The following is a 22,598-nucleotide window of genomic DNA, read 5'->3' as shown; positions in this document are numbered from 1 at the left end:
AACTGATGAGGTCGAAAATTGAAAATTTACGTCATCTTGTGACGTCATTTTGACGCACTTCTGATGACGTCACGTCAAATCTGACACCATGTACCCGAAAGGTATTTCGTCATGGAACAATATGGCGGTGGTTGCATGTCGATAGCTGTCTTATGAAGGAATTTATGCTCAAAAGTTTGTTTTTGACCTTTTCATGACCTTGACCTTTGACCTGATCGCTCCCAAAATCTAATCAAATCGTCCTTGGATAATCACTAATCATCCCACCAATTTTCATGCAATTCGGTTTAATACTTTCTGAGTTATGCGAATAACAAACAAACACACATATTCACAAATAAATAAATACACAGCGACCAAAACATAACCTTTCGCAGAATGCGAAGGTAAAGATAGGGTGTTGAGGATTTTTTTTCGGCCTGATTGTTGACTTCTGAAGTCTCGTTGTGATCGTTTAGAATTCCTCAATTTTGTTGTGGAACTTTAACTGGTTCTATTTCATTTCTCTTACATTTCAAAGACACCGTTTAACCGACTCAAATCAAAGACACCGATTAATTCATTTTCCACAACAAGACTTCAGAAGACCAAGTCACCGGAGGCAAGCCTTTGTTCAGGACGACACTTCCAAGCCTGGGTTGAGAAGCACCAATGGGAAGGAAGAAAAGTAAAAAGGATATGGAAGTGCAGATGAAACCATCATCTCGAAAGCCCTTAAGTCAAAGAATGTCGCTACCACGGAGCCTTGAGCTTTTAAGGCGTAAAATGCCAGGCCGGCTGCTTAGTAATGTGAGCAGCAGGATTTGTACTGGGGGGGGGAGGGGGAGACACTGTAGCACTGAAAATGGCGACGCATGTCACACCAGATTTTAAAGGGAAGCAAGCATGTCCGTTCCAAAGGGAATTCCCTCTTCTCAAAACAAATCTGACACAGCCTTCACCCCGCATGAACCAAAACATCAAATCCATCCACTTAGAGAATAAGAAAGCTATGTGGGAAAATAAAAAATGAACTAGCCTTTCATTGACAAATAAATAAATAAACGAATACAAATATTTTGCCAATCCACTTATAATCAATAATCGCAACTTGTTCATCAGGCTTGTATTTTCTATTAGCAGAACTCATCAAGTCATAGGATAGGGTTTTTGTTGGTGCCTTAGAGCCATGGATTCTGTGTTTTTTGTTCGTTATAAACTTGCACGTACGTATGCTGCTACAACCCATTAATCATTTACAAGATTATGGATCTTGCCAAAATTGAGTCGTAAAGTTTATCATCATTGGTGTGCGAATCTTCCTCCACCCAGACGGTACACATTGGGTTGGAAGTGGATACCGAACGGCAATTGGCAGACTTTGAACCCACGTGGAAAACAAAATCTCACGCTTTTTGCAACGGCTGCTTCCTATTCCATGAGCCCGATGGTGGAGTGGAGACGTCCTCATGCAATCGATTGAATAAAGTTTCAGAACAAAATGATGACAAAACAAAACACCAAGGTAAATAAACAAACAGCAACGATATTTGATGAGGGGACGCTCATCCGTACAGATTAGGACAAAACAAGCACAGAAGAAGCAAGCGAACTCAACATCTACTGTTGTAAGCTGGGCAACAAACTCAGGCGAAGTTGATGGTGCACCATTGCAAATCCACACGCTTCACACGTAAAAAGGTTGAAATAGGGCAAAAGGTTCCACCAGGAAAGACTTGGTGTCAAATTTTGAGTAAAAAATAAATAAAAATAATACATCGTTTCATGACAAAAAGGTTAAAAATGTGCCTGGAATTGCATTTTTTTGGTATTTGAAGTTTTGATCTCACCACAAGGGGTGGGGCCAAAATGAAACTGTTCTTACATATTTGTGCCATGTGGTGATCATAACTATCAAGTTTGGGGAATTTCTGCCCGACCGTCTAAGAGTAGATAGCGTGACGGGCAGACATGGATGAACAGACAGACAGACAGAGCAGATTTTTCAAAAACCAAGAAATAGTTTCTCCAGTGGAATCCTGAAAACAAATTGGAATCTGTGCAATAGGTGACTTTCAAAACGACGTAACCCATCCCAGCATGCTCGGTGTGCATGGGTAGATATCCCAAGAAATAGCGATCTTCGGGACACCATAAAATATATTGTGCGAGCAAGATAAGGATCGTCACCTAAAATGGGTCACAAAGCTTTTAAAAGAAGCCAAAAATACTTGGAAAGGTACCTGAGAGAAAGGTGGTACTGCATCTGCACAATAGAAGACTTGGATAACTTTCTTAGCTCACCAAACGGGCAGCCACTCGGACAGCAAACTCATGACAATGTGAGTCGGTCGGTGCAAAGCCCGAGAGAAACAAAATGTGCTGCACAAAACCCTGAAGCTGAAGCATCGCTACGAGTTAATGAACTGTGTATCTGAACATTGGTGGGATGGACATATCTGGGGCTTGTAAATGATGATCTTTACTATTGATGATAGGGAGGGTGTGGGCAGGGGTGAGGAAAAGGGGGGGGGGTGGTTGGGGCTGTAAGGGCTGTATAAATTCATAGTTCAATTGGTTCCGGGCCACAAATATAAATCATACTAGATTTTTGCATCTATTACTAAAATAATGAGCGAGTGTGAGTGTGTGTTTGGATGTCATCTCCATATGTAGGTTTCAAAAAGGTGGAATGGATCTCTCCCAGGTCTCAAAGTATCGACCACCGTAAATATAAAACACTTTATTAATTATCTATGGCCGACGCTAGCTTGTACCAACAGGAAATGATCGGAACTCAACACCTCTCATCCACGGATATTTCTCGTATTTCCTACATTTCCATTTTCCATGAATCCGATTTTCATTCAGGAACAGAACAATTACAATCAACTATTTCAAAATTACCACTCATTCATGTAAATGCTGAAAATTATGTTTGAAAGACGATTTGAAAATCGCAGATTTTGCAACAGCTGGTTAAAAGTGCCTTGTGAGCAGAACCGAGCCACTGAAAACGCACGCGCACACACACACGCACGCACGCACGCACGCACGCGGCCTTGCTTTGAAAGTCGGATATTGAACCACAAGGCAGCACAGCCACACAAGAAACGGCACACCCAACCTTCAGCTAGCAAGGATGATGGCCTCTTTTTTTTGGACACCAAGCAAATCCTGCCAACTTGGCAATATTCTTCACAAACTACAAATACATATGACTGCAGGCTCATGCAAAAATTGCAGGTCACAAGGACAAACGCCAAAGGGATGTTGATCAAATGTGTGCTCCTTCTTCATGAAAACGCACCTGTGAACAACGTCCATGTTACACAGACTGCCGTTCATGGCCGTCACGGTGAGCAGCTCACCGACACACCACGTTGGTGCAGCTTGGACTTGGCCCTCAGTGATTATCTGCTTCGACATTTGAAGATGCAAGTGAATGACTGAAGAAACCAAATTTTACTGACAAACAGTACGGAGGACAAATGGAGCAACTGCAGGGAAGTAAAGGAGCACTTTATTTATCCCCACACGTTTTGAAAAAAAAAATATAAAAAACAAGGGGGGGGGTCTGTTGTAATCCAACAGTAATCACGTCTGTCTGCCTCTCTGTTTCCTCCTAAACGGTTGTGCAGAAATTCACCAAATTTGGTAGTTATGATCACCACGTGCAAAAAAGGTGCAGGAACAGTATCATTTTTCATCCTGCTCACCTGAGGCAGGGTCAAAAGGTCAAATAATTTTTTTTAGAATGCAACTACAGACACATTTTTTTTAATCTATCCATCCATTGGGACCATACTCTGTGCAGAGCATTGGTGCTGCCAAAGCAGTCTCCTTGACTAATGGGTACAATCCTGGACGGGTCGCCACTCTGACACAAGATACCAGCAAGCTGGCACTCATTTTGCTGACCTCAGAAGGATGACAGGCAGAGTCAACCACACCTGATATTAATTCAACAGCCGCGTGGGATTTGAACTCAGAATCCTGGGATCCCAAGCCCACCACCCTAACCATTAAGCCTATACCAGGCATATTTTTAATGAAACCTTATAAATACAATCAACATTGGGTGGACCATGAAATATGTAATTATTTGGGGGGATTTGACCCCCAGTTCATGCCCCAGGGGTGGGGACTTGTGGACACAGGGGTCAAAACAAGGAAGAAGGTTTTAACCCAAAATTTGATATTGGGTCATTCCTGGTGGAACTTTTCGCCATCTTTCAACCTTGCTCGAGGTAGGAAGTATGGCGATAAGTGATGGAACACCATCGACTTCGCTGCAGTGACTTTAACAACAACAAAAAAGTCAGTCATATCTTGGACTATTGTGAGCATCACATACCAACACTTAACACCCTTCGTATGGCGCCTTGACAAGCATGACCGCATAATAAACAGAGGCGGTCGTATCCCTCCCAATTAAATTACACTACTATCTTTTCTGGTACAATCCAATTGGGAGAACAAATGTCTGGTTTCAGGAAAATTAATTAAAATTGTACATGTCGATGGAGAGATGCCGCAATGATAGCTCCTTTGTTCACCAAGCGTTCAATCAAAACTTACTTTGGCAGGCACGTGTCCATTACAAAAGGTCAGACTGCATAAAACGAAGCACGAATGACCTTCATATTTAGAAATGATATTATTAATAAATAACATGGTGCCATTCATTTCTGCAAGGTTACAACACATCGGTCAATGGGTGGCTCAAGCACGGACCTCATCCAAGCCACGACTTGGCCAATGGGTGGCTCGAGCAATTAAACAAGGACGAGCATTGCACTTTGGAAAGTCAAAAAATGTGTACATGAACGTCACAAGAGGTGCACGTGCCACTCATATGTCCTCGAGCAAGGTTAAAAGCCTAGATGACGGCTGTCACGCTCCACGGTGCAGACATCCAGCACAGAACGCACACGCGGGGCTGAAACCTGAGCACACTCAGGAACGCTGCTACACAAACAATCCCAGAGAGACTCAGATAGGAGTCTGGGCAGGCACAACGGAACAACCTATTTAAAGCGATTCTACAGCACCAATTGATTACAGCAATAGGAGAGATAAGATTTTAAAATAACAACAGTATACATCACCACTGGAAACTATGCTACTAATGCTAATAGACTAAAACAAAACTGACTGTTATGAAACAGTACAAGAACCTCAATCAGGTTCCATTGTATACCACAATGAACGAAGAACTTCCACTCAAAACAAATCACAACAGGTAGAGAAGGCACATCACAACTTTCCCCCCATTTTAATAACTCTACACACACCTACACACAAGTCTTTACTTGTATACATAAATGCCAATTCAAATTTTCTGAGAACCCATCTACGTCACACCACACCCCTGAAAACGCCCCTCTGCTACAGAGCTGTCAATTATAGCCGGTGGCACAAGGTGGGGAATGCAAATGAATAATCAGTAAGTAATCATTGAAAGCTAGCGATCATTCATACGTGGAGGAGGTATTCAAACAAAAGAAGTTGCAGAAGACGAGAGCAACAAATTTCTGGGAAACAAAGCACAGTCTATTCACGATTGCAAACTCCACCAGAGAGCAAGGTTACACTCGTGCCACCTTGAAAAAGTCACCGAAATGCCAGCAGTAAAAACTAGAAGGGCACTCGGTCGAGCGCATACCTCCGCCATGTAATGCTTGATCCACGAGAACATATCGGGCCAAATACATTTTTGAAATGTGATGCTATATATGATTTTTGGCCTTATCTCTCAATGGTGAAAAATCACTTTTAAAATTAAATAATTCTCGTATCCAGATCCGGATTCGGATCTTCACCAGAATCGAATCAATTCGTCCTCGTCACACACCCAACCTGTCCACCGAGTTCCATCCGAACCCGTCCACAACTTTTTGAGATATCCTGCACACAAACAAGCAACCAGACAAACAAACAGAGAGGGGTGAAAACATAACCTCCTTCACCTTCGGTGGCAGAGGTAAAAATGGCCAAATGGAACCATAAGAGCATAGCAATTTCAGAAAAAAACCAACTAACTAGAAAGGACGATGGAGAAATTCGACCAAAAAAAAAAAAAGCCATCAGATAATCCACATTGAATGAAGAAACGATACACGTCACCAGGTTACCTTGAAGAGAACCCTCACGCAACGAACCACTCACTACAGATGGACCTTGAAAAGACACAATTGAACAACAACAAAATAAATAAATATCCCACGTTAAAATTGAAAAATCTCATGCAACCAAGAACCAGGGTTCACCATCGATAGGTTCTTAAAAACCTCATGTAATCGAGAACAGAACAAACATGTGCAGCCGGTTCGTGAAAGACTTGGGCCAAAACTCTTGCCAGGGAGACCCCCACAAGGTGGCCATAAATGGGAACCATTCATGTAATGAGGACACACGGATTAATATATCAACTCCGTCACATCAACATACATTATTTATTTAAACTTCGTCATATAAACACACAAAACATATATTATATAGATATATATATATATCATTACATACAGCACGAGATAAGAAAAGAAACATATATTAACAACACAGGAAACAAAATCACAATGGACACCGATAGGTCATCCAATGACCTATGGGTGTACATCGTCACATCACGATAACCCATTCAATGATTACACTCATAATCTAACGGCAAGACATAAATTGATACCAAATGACGTAACAACACCACACGACGCCATACAACGAACGTTAAGTCAGTAAAACAGCCACGTGTGCCTGCAAAGTCCCATAAAAAAAATAAAAATTCTCCCAACTCGTCAATATCCTCAGGTCGGTTTATATCGAGAGGAAAACAAAAAACGAGGAGAAAAAATTAATTCTTACCTCCTGGTGTTTTAACGCGACCCTGTGGTAGAGATCTCTCGTGTCCCTCGTGCTTCGCAGCCCTCTTGATGCCCCAGCTGAAAAGGGGAATTATTTCGCTCCACTCACGAGAGGAATGAAGGGGGCGGAGCGACTAACGCCCGGCGGGTGGCAACCCGGACGGCACTTCAGCACGTGAGATGCCAAATTCCACTCAACTCGCCGTGTACTCTCTCCGCCTCCTCGACGTGGACCCACTTCAGTGAACCGAAGAAGACCGTACATCTACCGATTAAAGGGAGGGAGAAAAAAAATCCCAGGCGAAGCAAACAATGATCCTTTGTTTTAACGTCAACAAAGCACTTTTCAATCAATCCATTTCAACTACCCCTTTTGGGCACATTCTCGCAACGTTTGTTCTCACTTTTAACGTCACATTCGTTTCCCTCGATCAATAACCGAACATTTGATCTTGTTTTCAAACGTTACGACGACATCCAGGGGACGCTCAAGCTGTTGTCCGTCCACCACAAGGAAACTTCTCTCTGCGCAAAAAAATAAAAATAAAACTATCATTAAAAACACATTGTAAGTAACGTATGCGGAAGAGGGAAGATAATGCGACGAGGGCTGTCCATCGGCCAACAGAGCGCGTGCTTCCATAAGCGAAACCACCTGCTTGAGGAACAAAACAACCGAAACACTCATTTCGATGCGAAAACCTCATGTTGCGCTCAAAATGAATAGTGAACTTGTTTTCAAGAACCACACCGATCAAAAAAAAAAGAATAAGAATCCTTTAAGAATACATGACAACAAACGATTATTGAAGATGGAGCACCTTTTAAATCAGGAAATTTGTTTATATTATTAAAGATGACGTCAAAAAATATATATTTTTAAGTCATCTTCACGTGCATATTGCGTATTAAACAAACAGACACGCGTTTGGGTTGCATCTCATCTGCTGCTGCTGCTGGCGATGGCGATGGCGATGGACGGCGCGACTCCACGTCGGGATCAGCTGATACCCACGTTGAGGTTGTTGATCTCAGGGCACACACTTCGCCGCCACCCCCGGTCGAGCGTTCTCCGACGGGTGAATCGATTTGGCAGTTTACGGCTGCATTGCGGGAATTGGCGCTGCCCGCTCAATTCGGAGCGCTTCATGATGGAATTATATATTTCGGGACTCACTTAATGGGGGGGAAAAAAAACCCTCCAGTGTATGCGAGAGACTGTTGCTTGAATCCGAGAATTAAACGCCGACCAAATTAGCAATATTCAATTAACGATCCTGGTGGAGTTTGCTGCAACATGTGCTGCGAGGATTGATGAACCTGCACAGCGCAGAAAGTTCAACGTGCCCCCCACGTCACAACAGGACACCCCTTGCTTCTCTGTTCAGCGAGCACAGCGACCAAAGACGGATTAAGAATTTTGGGCCCCTGGGCGCAAAACATATTTAGGTCCAAAACGCCCAAAAAAAGGAGACCATGCAATTTTTGCCTAAAAGACCCCCCAAAAAGAGGACTGTGTTATTTTTCGCCCCAAAAGCCCCCCTTCCCCCTCCCTAAAAAGAGAATTCAGTGTAATTTTGCCCCCCCCCCCCAAAAGAGGACTCCGTGTTATTTTCACCCGAAAAGGCACAAAAAAAGGAGGATTCCATGTTATTTTCACCCAAAAAGGCACAAAAAAAAGAGGACTTACTTCTGCCCCCCCCAAAAGAGGACTATTATTTTCACCGGAAAAGGCACAAAAAAGGAGGATTCCGTGTCATTTTAGCCCCCCCAAAAAGACTTATTTCTGCCCCCCCCCCAAAAATGAGGACTCCATGTCATTTTAGCCCAAAAAGGGCCAAAAAAGAGGACTGTTATTTCTGCCCAAAAAGTCCCAAAAAACGGGACACGATGTTATTTCCGCCTTAAAAAATGACTCCGTGTTATTTTCACACTCGCTTTGCCTATGTTGCTTTAGACGAGACTGCAAAAAAAATCTGGAGGAATTCCCATGTTTTCTTCCATTTTTACCCCCTTGGAAAAAAAAATGCGATGTTAAGGTGTTCCATTATCAAGCAGCTTCCTATCACTTGCCAAGCCAGCCATCCTCATCAACCATTTCATTGGAGTGCTAAAGCCACTTTGGGAGTATTCTACAAGCTGATTGGTAATGGTACACGCACCAACACTTAAAAAGTTTTTATTTTCTTTCTTATTTTTTTGAAAAAAAAGTTAGTCAAGAAACTTTTCAGCAATACTTGGACGTGATCGAACACTGACACTTTTTATTTGTTATTAAATGGTCGAACAAGTGTTGGGCTGGGTTGTGAAATAATGCACGTCCTGAACACTAAAACAGAATAGATTTCCACCGGTGGTGAACAACTGCTTGAATAGTATTATGCAATCCAAACACTCCTGAAAAAATGGACCATGTATTTGTTGGCATTGAAATTTGTTTTAACTCACCTATTTAGCGCATTTGCAGCCAGGCGCAGTGGCATGCGCCTGTAATCCGGCTACTCGGAGGCTTGGGTTGGAGGATCAATTGAGGATGGGCGCTCTGTGCTGGGCCGCGCTATGAGAGGGTGTAGGGCAGCCTGGGATCATGGCGAAACCCAACCCTTATCCCTGTCTCGTAAGGCGACCAGGGTTGCGTCAGGAAGGGCATCCGGCGTAAAACCTGTGCCAAATCAGAATGCGGATCATAACGGATGATCCGCTGTGGCGACCCCTAACGGGAGCAGCCGAAAGAAGAACAACATTTAGCGCATTTGCACTTTCACAGACGTGTGCATTTCAAGTTAGCACAGACTTCTTGCACTTGCAAGATAAACAGACTTTTGTGGAAGTGCACTTCACATAGAGTTTGAAGACATCCTTGGCAAGGGGCAGTGTGGTCCAAATGGGAACCAGCTTACAGTCCTTCTCCATCCATCCATGATTCATGGGATTCTTGAAAGGCACCAATCGCTTGTGGGATGTAATCCAGATACTCACTTGGAAAATACTACTTTTGAGATGTTGGCCCAATGTGTCACACATGGGGGAGGGGGGGGGGGTGTTTCTCTCCAAATCTGTAGTCCTCTGGCAGAACACTCATTCGGACAAGGTCAACATCATTCGTTGGAGTACAGCCTGCAGACAAATTGCATCGCCACTTCTTTCAACTTTGGTGATGTATGCAATGGAGTGCTAGTGACAGTCGCAAAGTCTTCCATGAGTAATGAAATGATACTTCATGATACTTGATACTTCGTCCTTCATCTTGCAACAGTATTGCTTACCCTTTAATTTGAATGAGGTTGTGCTGTCTGAGCCAGTGAACGTGTGGAAGAGCGTCATGGCTTTGCACGTTGTCGCTCCCAAACTCGAGGCAATGGTATTCAGGGAGATCATTCTGGTTGTTTTTCCCACTTTGAATGAAATCCAGATTTCTGCAGCAGTGTTCACGGCCATTATGTGGTGTAAATTATTCAGAAGTATGATGACAACGTCTGTGTCCCCAGTATGAATCGTCCTAAGCGACTCATATTGGAGGGCGTGGAGGAGATGTACTTGAACGCGAGTGTCCACTTCCTCGTGATTGCATGGTCCCATAGGAGGTCCATTCCCAACACTGAGGACTTGTCATCTGGGAAATGTACTTGCACAATCTTTGTTGACAGGAGTGAGAACAGTTCCTTCTTGTTATTTGTATTTGCCAAAAAATTCTGCCAGTTCCCTGGGACTTTTTATTTTTATTGTATATCTTGTCGAGGCTCGTGTGAGAGCTAACACACAACACCCAGCAAGGGGGGGCATGAGACAAGAGGGGTGGGAGTGGGAACGACAAAACAGTGCGGAACAGAGACATTTGGAGATCTGTGGAAGGGAGAGGGATGGGGCGGGGAACATGGGGGAATACAAGATGGACATTACAGGGCCTTTCAGGAAGGAAAGCAGGGAATTTGAGGAGGTGGGCTTGGGTGGATTATCGGGAGTAGAAAAGATCGAGGATTTGGATGGGGGATGATAAGAGGTGGTGGTGAACAGCTGTTTTGAAGGCCTGGAGGGAAGAATGGGATTGAATAGAGTGAGGGATTTTATTCCAAATGCGGGAAAAAGAGGAATGAAAGAGTGAAGGTGAGCAGTGATTCGCGATTTTGGTAGTTTTACCAGAAGGCGGTTGTTGGTGGACCTTGAGCGCCCTGCGGAAATGTGGTGGGGACAAATCGCAGAGAGAGCAGGGCGGGGCGCGAGGCTGGAGAGGAGACGGTAGAAGACAGAAAGACCACCGACCAGCCTGCGGTGATTGAGTGAGAGGCCCAAAAACTCAGCCTCATTGCGGGAGATGCCAATGATCCGAAATACCTTGGTTTCCATAGTGTGAAGCAGAGAAAGGTGGGAGGCAGGAGCACCAGCCCAGAGGGGAGAGCAGTACTCCATCAGGCAGCGGACAAAAGCTTTGTAAGTGGTCAGGAGCTCAGGTGGGCCGAGGAAGGACTTTGCACGACGGAGGATTCCCAGTCAGCGACTGGCTTTGGAGGCCAGGTTGGAAATGTGGCTTTCCTCGGAAAGGTCATGGCAGATCGTGAGACCCAGAAGCTTGAAATAAAGGACTTCTTCCAGAGGATTGTTGAGAAAGTGGATGGGTAGGGGTGGGGGGTTCTAAATGGTCCTTTCGGAGAGACATAGTGAGAGTGTGAGATTTGTCCGGATTGAAAGACATGTTCCACGTGTTGGACCTTTCAGGGTTCTCTGCTGTCGATCTAAAAGTTAAGTTTCCAGTCATTATTTGTCCCATTTTAACTGTTTATTTTCTCACCTACATGTTACTGTGTGTTCCTAGTTTGGTTTTGTTTCAAAAATCGTGCTATTTTGTGAGATTTTCTCGACCTTGTCTTACCGGGTGCTTGAGGCCTACCCTTTGTTCCCCTCGGTGTACGATCGTGTTTATTTGTTTTTTCTCCCCATTACCTTCAATTTCTATCTTCCCCGCTTTCCTAACATCCCCCATCCCTCTCAACTAATCACTATTTATTGTCTTAAATATTAATAAAACACTACCTTTCTCCTTGCACACTCACGAGTCTCGATTCTTCTTCTTCATCCTCCTCTTCCTCTTCCTCCTGCCGGCACACCATCTTTGTTCAACTGAGCTGACCCTCCCTCGCCATTACCTTCATGATTTCTTCCGATCTTCAACCTTCCATTCCCGAATATTACCTGTTCTTCAAAAATACATCAAAAAATAATAATCTTGTGTCTTACCTGTAATCATAACCACGTGATCCGTTTACACCCCCCGCGTTTACCGATCCAAATTCACCATTCACCTCACTATTTTTTCTACAACACTTCCATGATCTAATCTGTTGAAAACTCTCACAAACAACAATAATAATAATAATAATAATAATAATAAAAACGATCTCTTATCATGCTTCATCTTCCTCTTTCACATGTGTGGTACTCTTTACTGTATCATAATGCACTTCTCTTCTGCCATTTAAACAGACTGCTCTCAATTAGACCTCTCCTTCATACCTTACCAAAAAAAATCCAACTGTTACAGCGTTTCTTCTCTGCATTCTCTGAATTCGCCTTTAATAACAATATCCATCCTTTAATAATAATTGCATCCATCAATAAATGTGTTAAATCGCATCTCTGACCTAAAACTTTTTAAAACCCCAGTTTGTTTTGAATGTTCGCTTTCCATCAACCATTCTTTTTGTCCAACTTCAGTGCCAACTCACCCCTCTCACTAAAAGCAACCATCACACTCTTCTCCCTCTAAGCCTCCCTCTCACCTCTCTCAAAAACACCCCCCTCACCTTTCTCCCACCATTCATCCCCCTCCTTTCTTATCCTTCTCAAAGTTGCCCCCCTCACATCCACAAAGCTGCCTCCTTCCACTGCCCTCTCAACTCCATCTCTTCACTCCACCTCCTCAAATCCTCAACTGCCTGCTTCCCCCTCTCTTGGCCCCCCTCTCCCGCAGCACCACAGAGCCTTTTCTCCTCCTCATCCGGGCCCCTCCCCTAGCTATTCTGCCACCCCCCCCACACTCTATCAACAACCCTCCTTACCCCCCCCCCTCGTCCCTTGTCCTACCCCCCCCCTCCCCACCCCCTGCACCGAAAGCCTCCTCCCCTCCCTCTTCATTAACAGTGTGGACCTCAAATATCCAGGGCATTCGCTCAAACCTTTCAGATCTTTCCATTCAGGTTGCCACTGACAAACCAGACATAATCTGCCGAACAGAAACTTTCCTCCCCCAAAACGTGTCTGACTCCCAAGTATCTCTCCCTGGTTACTCCCTCCTCTGGTTTGACAGACCTGAGCCTCATCCTGGTGGAGGAGTTGCTCTCTTCATCAAAGACTCTATTCCTCACTCTCCATGCACTGCCCTCACTCCCCCACACCCCCAGGAATACCTCTGGCTACAGCTTCCCCTCCACTGCCACCTCATGTTTATATGTGTACTGTACCGTCCACCAAACAGTGATGACTCCATCTACACCTCACTATCTGAAAACATGGACAAACTTCGATCTTCTCATCCAAACTCTCTTTTCCTCATATGTGGCGACTTCAATTGTCATCATGCTAGTTGGCTAGGTGTGGGTTCCTCTCTCACCTGTCATGGCACCTCAGCAAAAGCTTTCTGCGACTCATTGGGACCGACTCAATCGGTCAACTTCCCGACCCGGATCTCAACCAATGGTACTCCATCTCTTCTAGATCTGATTTTGACAAATTTCCCTGACAATATCTGCTGCTCGTCCTCTGCTCCATCGGTTCTTCTGACCACGTCCTTGTCAAAGTGGACATCTCTCTGGCTATTATCAGAGAACCACCTCACCACCGTCGAGTCTGGCATTTCACTCAAGCCGACTGGCAGGGTCTCCAAGCAGCCATCAAACTTATAGACTGGTCTCCTATCGCTACTTTCTCCAATATTAACTCATCCTGGGAATTCTTTCAAATAAACTTGCTCTCCCTCATGCACAGATTTATCCCCTCTCTTCTTCAGTTGTCCTACCTTTCCTCCCGCCCATGGTTCACTGAAGCTTGTGGCGAGGCAGTTGTCCTGAAATAACTTGACTTTGCCTCATGGAAAGCAAACCCAACTGAGGGGAATCTCAGTTCCTTCCATAATGCTCAGAACAAGTGTGTATCTACCCTCAGGAAAGCCAGAAAACAACATTGTTCTAATCTCAAGTCTGAACTCTCAAACCTCTCTCCCTCCTCAAAATCCTGGTGGCGTCTAATCAAATCTGTTTCTGGTGTATGTTCCCCCTCCACTCCCTCCATTGCCTCAAATGGCTGCACTGCTGACACTGCTGTGAAAGGCTTAATGCCTAAACTCGGTGTTTGCAGCTAAATTTTGTGTCCAAAACCCATCACTTTCTCTACCCACCTTACCCAGTCACACCCAACTGTCCCTGGACTCTGTGTCCTTTTCTCCTGACAAGGTGGAGAGCTTGCTGTCAAACCTCGACTCAGATTCTGCAACCAGTCCAGACGGCATCAGCCCACGTGTCCTAAAAACCTGCTCTTCTGCTCTTGCTCACCCTCTCTCTGTTCTATTCACCCTCTCATTTGCTCAAGGTCATCTGCCATCTGCTTGGAAATCAGCAACCATTACTACCCTGCATAAAAAGGTGCAAAAACAGATCCCTGCAACTACAGACAAATCAGCCTTCTCCCAATCATCAGCATGGTTATGGAATCTATCATCGCTTCAGACATTAAATCCTTCCTCTTCTCCAATGGCTTGATTTCCGATCATCAATTTGGTTTCAGAACAGGTCACTCTACCCTGGATATGTTGCTTCTGCTCTCCTAACAATGGATGGAGGTCCTCAATGCCAGACAGGAAATCCGAGCCATATCCCTGGACATATCACGTGCTTTTGACATGGTCTGGCACCCTGCCCTGCTCACCAAACTCTCTTCCTATGGTATCCAAGGCCATCTCCACTCATGGCTCGCAGACTTCCTCTCCTGTCGCAGTCAACGTGTGGCCCTAAATGGAGTTCTTTCATCCCCCCTTCCTGTCCAGGCTGGAGTTCCTCAAGGTAGCGTTCTGGGCCCTGTTCTTTTTCTGGTTTTCATCAATGATCTCTTCGACTCTCTGGAAAATCCTCTATACAGTATCTCTTTGCTGATGACTCCACCCTCTGCCGTACAATCGGTCATCCCTCAGACCGGCAAGCAGCAGCTTCTTCGCTCACTGCAGATCTGGATAAAATCACAAACAATAAAAAGACATGTTCCATTTTAAAGGACCAGACACACATTGTTAGGTACCCATTCCTCATTTTTCCTCTGTGGCCTCTTTGATTGTCATTGCACAATATTGATCCCAGACAATATTCACTCGTCAATCATTTCAAGTCATGCTGGAGACTTGGGCATAAAACTTGCTGAAATATTAATCGAATGACTTGCCTTGGATGGTTGTACCAGGAAGTGAGTGGATCAACGCTCCACTATCGATAACACCTCTTAATTGCTGTCTTCTTCTGGGTTTTCGGGCCATGGAACAACAAGAATTTGCTTCGCTTGATCAGTGCTGTCAAAAGTACGGTATTCAACTCAAGCACATCTTTCCTAAAGTTGTTGTATTGCTCTTGTCATGTAGATTCCAAAAGATGGACAGAGGCATAAGCAAACTTGGAAAAAACACACCTTGTTGTCCAAAGTAATCTGGTCCCCACTGTTCGCCTCAAAGGGATTCCCTCTGTTTAGCAAGACATCCCTAAGGTCTTTTACATGGTGCTGAAAACGGTCCTAAAAGGTCCACCCTTCCTCGTGGTGAGGAAGCTCTTCATCGTCATTATCATCATTTGCACCAATATATTCCTCAATGATACGGCTAATCTCCAGGTCAGTCACAATCCACCATTGCAACATGGCAGGGTACTCTGTGACCGATTACGCCACCAACTCCTTTCTCGCTCTCGTTTCCTCCGCCACCGAAGGTGAAAGAGGTTTTTTTTTTCACCCCTTTTTATCTTTGTTTGTATATTTGTTTGTCTGTCTGTGTGCAGGATATCTCAAAAAGTTGTGGACGGATTTGGATGACAGGACAGGTTGGGTATACAGATTGGGTGTGTGACAAGGACGAATTGATTAGATTTTGGTGAAGATCTGGATCCGGATCCGACTAGTAGAATTCTTAAAGTGATTCTTCACCATTGAAAGATCGGGCCAAAAACGATATATAGCACAATATCTCGAAAAGTTGTGGACAGATTCAGACAAAACTTGGTGAACATGTTGGGTGTGTGACAAGGACAAATTGATTCAACTTTGCTGAAAATCCGAATTGGGATCCGGATCTGATCATTTTTTAAGTGATTCTTCACCATCGAGAGATGGGGCCAAAAACGATGTCATACTGTATAGCATGATATTTCAAAAATGTATTGGGACCGATATGTTCACGTGCATCAGGCATTGCATGGCGGAGGTATGCGCTCTACCGAGTGCCCTTCAAGTTACTTCTGTTTTTCCCACATTTATCCACAACCAAACTTTGTGGTGTAATGGTTAGAATGTCTGCTGAGTCTCGGAGGTAGGTGGTTCAAACCCCAGCTGTGTCGTACCAAAAACTTTAAAAATAAAATTTTTTTAAAAAGCATGTGCTGCTTCCATGCTTGACATTCAGCATTTAAAAGGTTAAGAGCATGGACAATCCCATGTATTGACATCCATGGGTAGGAGGAAATTCCTCCGGAAATGTCTGGCTGAGTGTGGTGAGAAAAGCGGTGCCATTGTTCTAACGTTTCTGGTACCCAGAGTACCTTGGGAAGTGGTGGCACTTCCCCCAAGCTCAGTGGCTGTGTTTGTATCATCTAACTCTCTTGTGTTGCGTTGTGTGTGCATGTGTGTCAGCTCCTCTCCAAGCCTTAGAATCTTAGATCATGTATATAATAGATAGGCACTCTTTGACATCATGACATCACCAGATATACCTCCACCCACATTATTACATAATTATCCATGCTTGTACCAAGTTTGATTTAAATCCCTGAAACCAGATTCAAAATATTAAATCATTCTGGCTTCCAGACCATGCCTATGATCAGGTTGAAATTGAAAACATATTCCCCATGACAACTAAATCATAATTGTGATGTTTCACGTCGAATGATGAAGCGGTGCAAGATAGAGAATTTATAAAAGATTTTTGTTCAATCTAATATGGCTGCCAGACCATGTGACCTATTAATTATTTGTAAACAGCTTGGTATCCCCATGGGTTGGGGAACATTTGTTTGAAGTTTCACCTCGATCTGTCCAGTCGTTCTGGAGAAGATGATTTTTAAAGGTTTTAGGATAAATCCAATATGGCTGCCAAAACATGTGACTTATGATGTCATAGATGGAGAACATTTTGTTTCTCATGGATATGCGATCATACCTGCAAAGGTTCTCTTCGATTTGTTCAGCCATTTCGGAGAAGAAGATTTTTGAAGGTATTTATGGTTCAAAAAAAAATGGCTGCTGAACCACATGACCGATGACGTCATCAAATTTTTCCCTGCAAACTATGACGCAATTATGACATCATACAGAAGCCTCCTATAACATCATAAAAAAAAAAATCACACTTATTTCCCATGGGGAGCACTTGACATGTGCAAAGTTTAAATTTTTTTCCATGGAGCGGTTCTGGAGATGCGGATCCCTCCAAATTTTTCCTATTTTCAAACATGGCTGCCACACCACGCAACCTATGACATCATAATTATCATTAAAACATTCCACATGTGTATTCGCACCGATGGTGAAAAATGTGTCAATCGGATAAGTGGTTGCAGAGAAAACGGAGAAAACTAGCACGGACGTACGTACGGTCACATACGGATGGACGGATAACCCGAAAACATTATGCCTCCGGTGACTTCATCAGTGGAGGCATAAAAAAAAATCTCCCACTTTCCAAACTTTACTGCCATTTAACCACTGAGCAACTCCTTAGAGTTTAACAACACCAACAAATCATCAAAAAATCAGACATTTTTCATGGTAACCTGAGCTCTTCTTTACCCTCACACAACACATCCATCACCACCACAAACATAAAAGGACAAATCGCTGACTCTTGATGTGGACCCTTCTTTATCTCACACACCACTGAGCAACCATGATTAATTCTGACTTTAATATGTAGTAAATACTCTGATCTTCTCCGAAACTACACACACGATTTCAATGAAACTTGACCACAACTTTCATCACCCGTGATGTACCAAAGTTTGTTCACGGCATTAAAAACAAAAACAATCAGGAACAAAGGGGATCCACGGGGGATCAAAGTGGGTACAGGTTTGATCCACCAAAATAGGTATTTGCTTTCTTCTCCGAAACTACACACACAATTTCAATGAAACTTGACCACAATCTTCATCTCCCGTGATGTACTAAATTTTTTTCATTGCATGAAAAAAAAAATAATCAAGGATTCACCCACCCCCCCCCAAGCGAAATTAACTTTCTTCTCCGTTACATATTTTGTGGGTCATCCACGCCTTCCAGCGGTTTCCTGGTTCTATTAGGTCAGCCCAGGGGCATTGCTCCTATTTATTATTTTAAAGGGTGGGGATATTGAAAACAAACTTTATTCCTTTTTTCAACTTGAAAAAAATACAAACGACGTACTGTCTGATCCCTGGGAATATAAAATGAATTAATCATATACATTTTGGCAAATAAGAGTGCGTATTCCAAAAATGAACGCTGGGTTCTTTACAGCAAACAAAGTGTTTCTGGGTTTAAAAAAAAACAAAAAACATGCAAATATTGACTGTCAATAAAGTGTATTACTGTACTGTAAGTTATGCTCAACTACCATCAGCGAAACGATGGATTCACTGCAAGTAACAATAATAACTAGAGCGAAGTAAATTGCACACCATCACAAATCACCACACTTCCCACTTCAAGCAAATTTGAAAATGATAAAAACTTCAACCAGAAATGACCCAACATCAAATTTTGTGAATATTTTTGTTTTGTCCCCTGTGATCCTAAGTCCCCACACCCTGGGACATGAATAGGAGGTGAAATCCAAAGAAATCTTTATATATTCCATGCGTCCCCCAATGTTGATTGCATACAAGTCAGAAAAAAAAAACATTTTATATTAATGAAAAAACACGTAGGGATGGAATCCCCAAAAAACAACCAAACAAGGTAGAAAGGAATGACAAAATAGGAATGACACCACAATACAACACCTTTTACCATCAATACACCACCACAATCCCTTTATGAATTGCCATCACGACATCTTGTGACATCTTTGTTATATGGCAATGGTAACCAGAAAGGCACTTGGTAGAGCGCATACCACTGCCAGCCTGAACAGTTTATGATTTTTATCCCACTGATATCCAGACTGGATCTGGATCCAAACCTCCATAATCTAAATGACTTGTTCTTGTCAGACACCCAAACGAACTTGTGCACCAAATTCCGTCCGTATTTGTGCACAACTTTTTTGAAATATCATGCTATATATCGTTTTTGGCCCCATCTCTCAATGGTGAAGAATCACTTTAAATATTAAATCATTCTCATATCCAGATCTGGATTCGGATATTCACCAAAAATGAATCGATTCGTTGTTGTCACACACTCAAACTGTCCACCAAGTTTCATCCGAATCGGTCCACATTTTTTGAGATATCGTGAACACAGACAGACAGACAAGCCGGTAGGCGGACATAGGTAGTCGACTACCCAATATAACCTGACGCGATGGGTCCGTTCGATGGGGAATGACCTGACGATTAAGCACAAGAAAATTCATGATTCTAGCTTCAAGTGTTAATGCTGCAGATTGTTTTATCGTTAAAATACCCCCACATTTAGAGGTTTTTCGGCCGTTGCTAGGCAACAGGGGTCCATAGCAACGGTTCTCTCACACATAACTAGGACATACCATGAACCTACCATACCAGTTTCATGTATATCTGACTCAGAGTCTCTGAGATATAACGAACTTCGTTTTTTAATTTTTTTCGACCAGGGTTCAGTCTATCTTCTCCGACAGTTTTCATGGAAGCGGGCTTAATTTTTTTGTCAAGGAGGCTGAATGTGTTGCCCACAAACGATCATAGTTTGATTTTTGAATTTCGATATTTTTTTTCGATTTTTTTGAAAATTTCAAAGGCCCGTTGCTAGGCAACCGAGGGGTCCATAGCAACGGTTCTCAAACGCGCACAACTAGGTCATGGTATGAACCTACCACCAGAGTTTCATCAAAATCGGCCTTCGATTAACGGAGTACTGGTCTGGACAGACAAACAGACAGACAAGCCGGTAGGCGGACATGGGTAGTCGATCAAGTCGAATTTAGTCGTTTTTCAGCCATTACTGGCCAACAAAAGCGTCCATAGCAACGGTTCTTTCTCACACATAACTAGGACATACCATGAACCTACCATACCAGTTTCATGTATATCTGACTCATAGTCTCTGAGATATAACGAACTTCGTTTTTTTATTGTTTTCGACCAGGGTTCATTCAAAGTCTATCTTCTCCGACAGTTTTCATGGGAGAGGGCTGAATTTTTTGTCAAGGAGGCTGAATGTGTTGCCCACAAACGATCATTGTTTGATTTTCGAAAAAATTAATTTTTTAGGATTTTTTTCAAAAGTTTCAAAGTTCCATTGCTAGGCAACCGAGGGGTCCATAGCAATGGTTCTCAAACGCGCACAACTAGGTCATGGTATGAACCTACCACCAGAGTTTCATCAAAATCGGCCTACGATTAACGGAGTACTGGCCTGGACAGACAAACAGACAAACAGACAGACATAACGACAGAAAACCTGACAATAAGGGTAGATATATCGACTACCCAACAGACAGACATAACGGAAAACGTGACAATAAGGGTAAATCGATCGACTACCCAACAAGAATAAGACATCGTGCAGAGCATGATACTTGCAAAATCTACCCTCTATCCAAAGGTTGTCATGGATACATCAAATTGTCCATTTCATTAAGATTAAAATGGACAATCTTAATCAAAGCTCAAGTCAATCGGATGAAAATTGATTATTTTTCATAATGAAATTGATGATTTTAGAAGTTTGACCTTGTGACCTCAAAAATAGTTGGTTTTCAAATTCAGTGATGCACTATGCAATTGCCAGGTATGAAATAGAGATCCTCAATGGCAAAAAATAAAATCAGAGCCATCTCCCGAGACGTATTGTTGTGGGCCAGGGTTCGGTGGCGATAAACGACCACAAGGGGGAGCAGTAGAGTTGTCTCCCACCGAACACCCGGAATTTAGGTCGTGACTCTCAGACAACTCCGAAATGTCACGGGTCACTTAGAGGAACGTGGTCGCCAATATTTTGACGGCGTGAGGTAGGCTCCCAGGCCCGTAGCCAGGGCTCAGTATTAAGGGGGGCATATGAACTGGATGGGGGGGCACAATTATTATATTTAATCTTTTTGATAACCCGGTATACTATTGTATTCATGCAGCATTGACACATCTATACTGAGGTTGCAGTCGCATACGAACCAAATTGATCTCAGCTAGATTTAATAAGTTCCGATGTTTTTGGCCTAAAATTATTCGAATGCAGGAGAGCTGCAACAAACTGGCACATTCACAATGCAAATATTCAATGATTAGACAATTGGCACCAATTCAGGTGCACTGAACAAGGTGTTGTCAAGAATTGGCATTAGAAAATTAATATACCAGAGATACAATGACTAAACGGGGGAGGTTGGCACCAGAATCAGTGCACTTTGAAATAAGATACAGTCGGCAATGACCTGCGATCATCACGTTAAACTATCAACAGCAAATACGACCAGCCTGAAGATACCACAAGGTCCGCATTTAAAGCAGTCAATTACACAGAGGTAAGGTTATGCACAAAGCACGAGATATGGGATATGCAAAGCACCAAACAGAACATTTAACTTCAACATCAGAAGTACAAAGCAGCTGACCACAACCACACTGCACCCACAACCACACACGCATCACCAGCAGTCACACACACAATCTGAACTCCTCGTATAGTTTTTATACCACTGTACTCGCTGTCAGAAGAGCTGCAGGAGACGTGTCTTGGTGTGGAATCATCTGAGGACCTTCTCCTTCCATTCATTCAGGCATTTACGTGTGAGGTCTCTCTAAGGCCAGCTGTACCAGTTGTGCCTTGCGTGCATGGTGCATGGACCATCGATGGTCAGTGAAGACATTCCTCAATGTTGAGAATGAGTTTTCACACATGGCAGTGGACGCACCAAATGTTAGTCCAAGTCTCATAGCAGTCACTACACTTGGCATGGCTTCCAGCGTTTTGTGGTATGTTGAGAGGAGTTTTTGTGTTGTCCATCTCTCGTTTGGTTGCTTTTCTGTCTGTGAGCGAATAAACTGCTTTGCAACCACACACTCTGTTTCACTGATGGTTGACTTTGTTAATGTCATGATGTGCTGGAGCAAATGGGGATCCAAAAACGTGCCATTTTCAGGATTCAAGGCAGCGAGGGAACGGGCGAGTTGTGTGTTGCGCTCACTGAAGCGCCGAGCGATCTCGCCAAGCTCAGTGTCAATTGCGCTGTAAAAAACCCTCTGCAGTTCCGTCTTGTCATTGTCGTTGTTTTGTCCTGTCGTCTCCAAAACTACAAACTGTTCCAAGTTCTTATTCGTTGTGCGTCTCCGTTTTGGTGGTGAAGGTGGAGAAGTGCGAGCATAGTTGGCCTTGTTCCACAGATCAGTGAACTCATCCTCA

General features: G+C 43.4%; 1 protein-coding gene across 3 annotated transcripts in view; it reads right to left on the bottom strand.

Annotated features, from left to right (window-relative positions):
- Positions 1–7,921, bottom strand: part of LOC147018449 (monocarboxylate transporter 2-like) — a 122,824-nt gene extending 114,903 nt beyond the window's left edge. The window contains exons 1-2 of one of the 3 annotated variants that reach the window (XM_085898092.1): positions 7,247–7,921; positions 6,844–7,107 (exon numbers count right to left, since the gene is read on the bottom strand). The gene's annotated coding sequence lies outside the window, so the exon portion shown is untranslated. Of the gene's footprint in view, positions 1–6,116; positions 6,140–6,843; positions 7,108–7,246 lie in introns of those variants that run through there. The other 2 variants (XM_085898095.1, XM_085898096.1) reach the window with 2 other exon arrangements.
- Between the last annotated feature and the right edge of the window lie 14,677 nt (positions 7,922–22,598).

This window comes from Eptatretus burgeri, chromosome 10 (assembly GCF_056783735.1).
Source record: "Eptatretus burgeri isolate ZD-2024b chromosome 10, Ebu_testis_v1, whole genome shotgun sequence".
NCBI classification, from domain to species: Eukaryota; Metazoa; Chordata; class Myxini; order Myxiniformes; family Myxinidae; genus Eptatretus; species Eptatretus burgeri.
The sequence above is the reverse complement of the archived record's forward strand: the minus strand, read 5'-3'. Positions and strand labels throughout refer to the sequence as shown.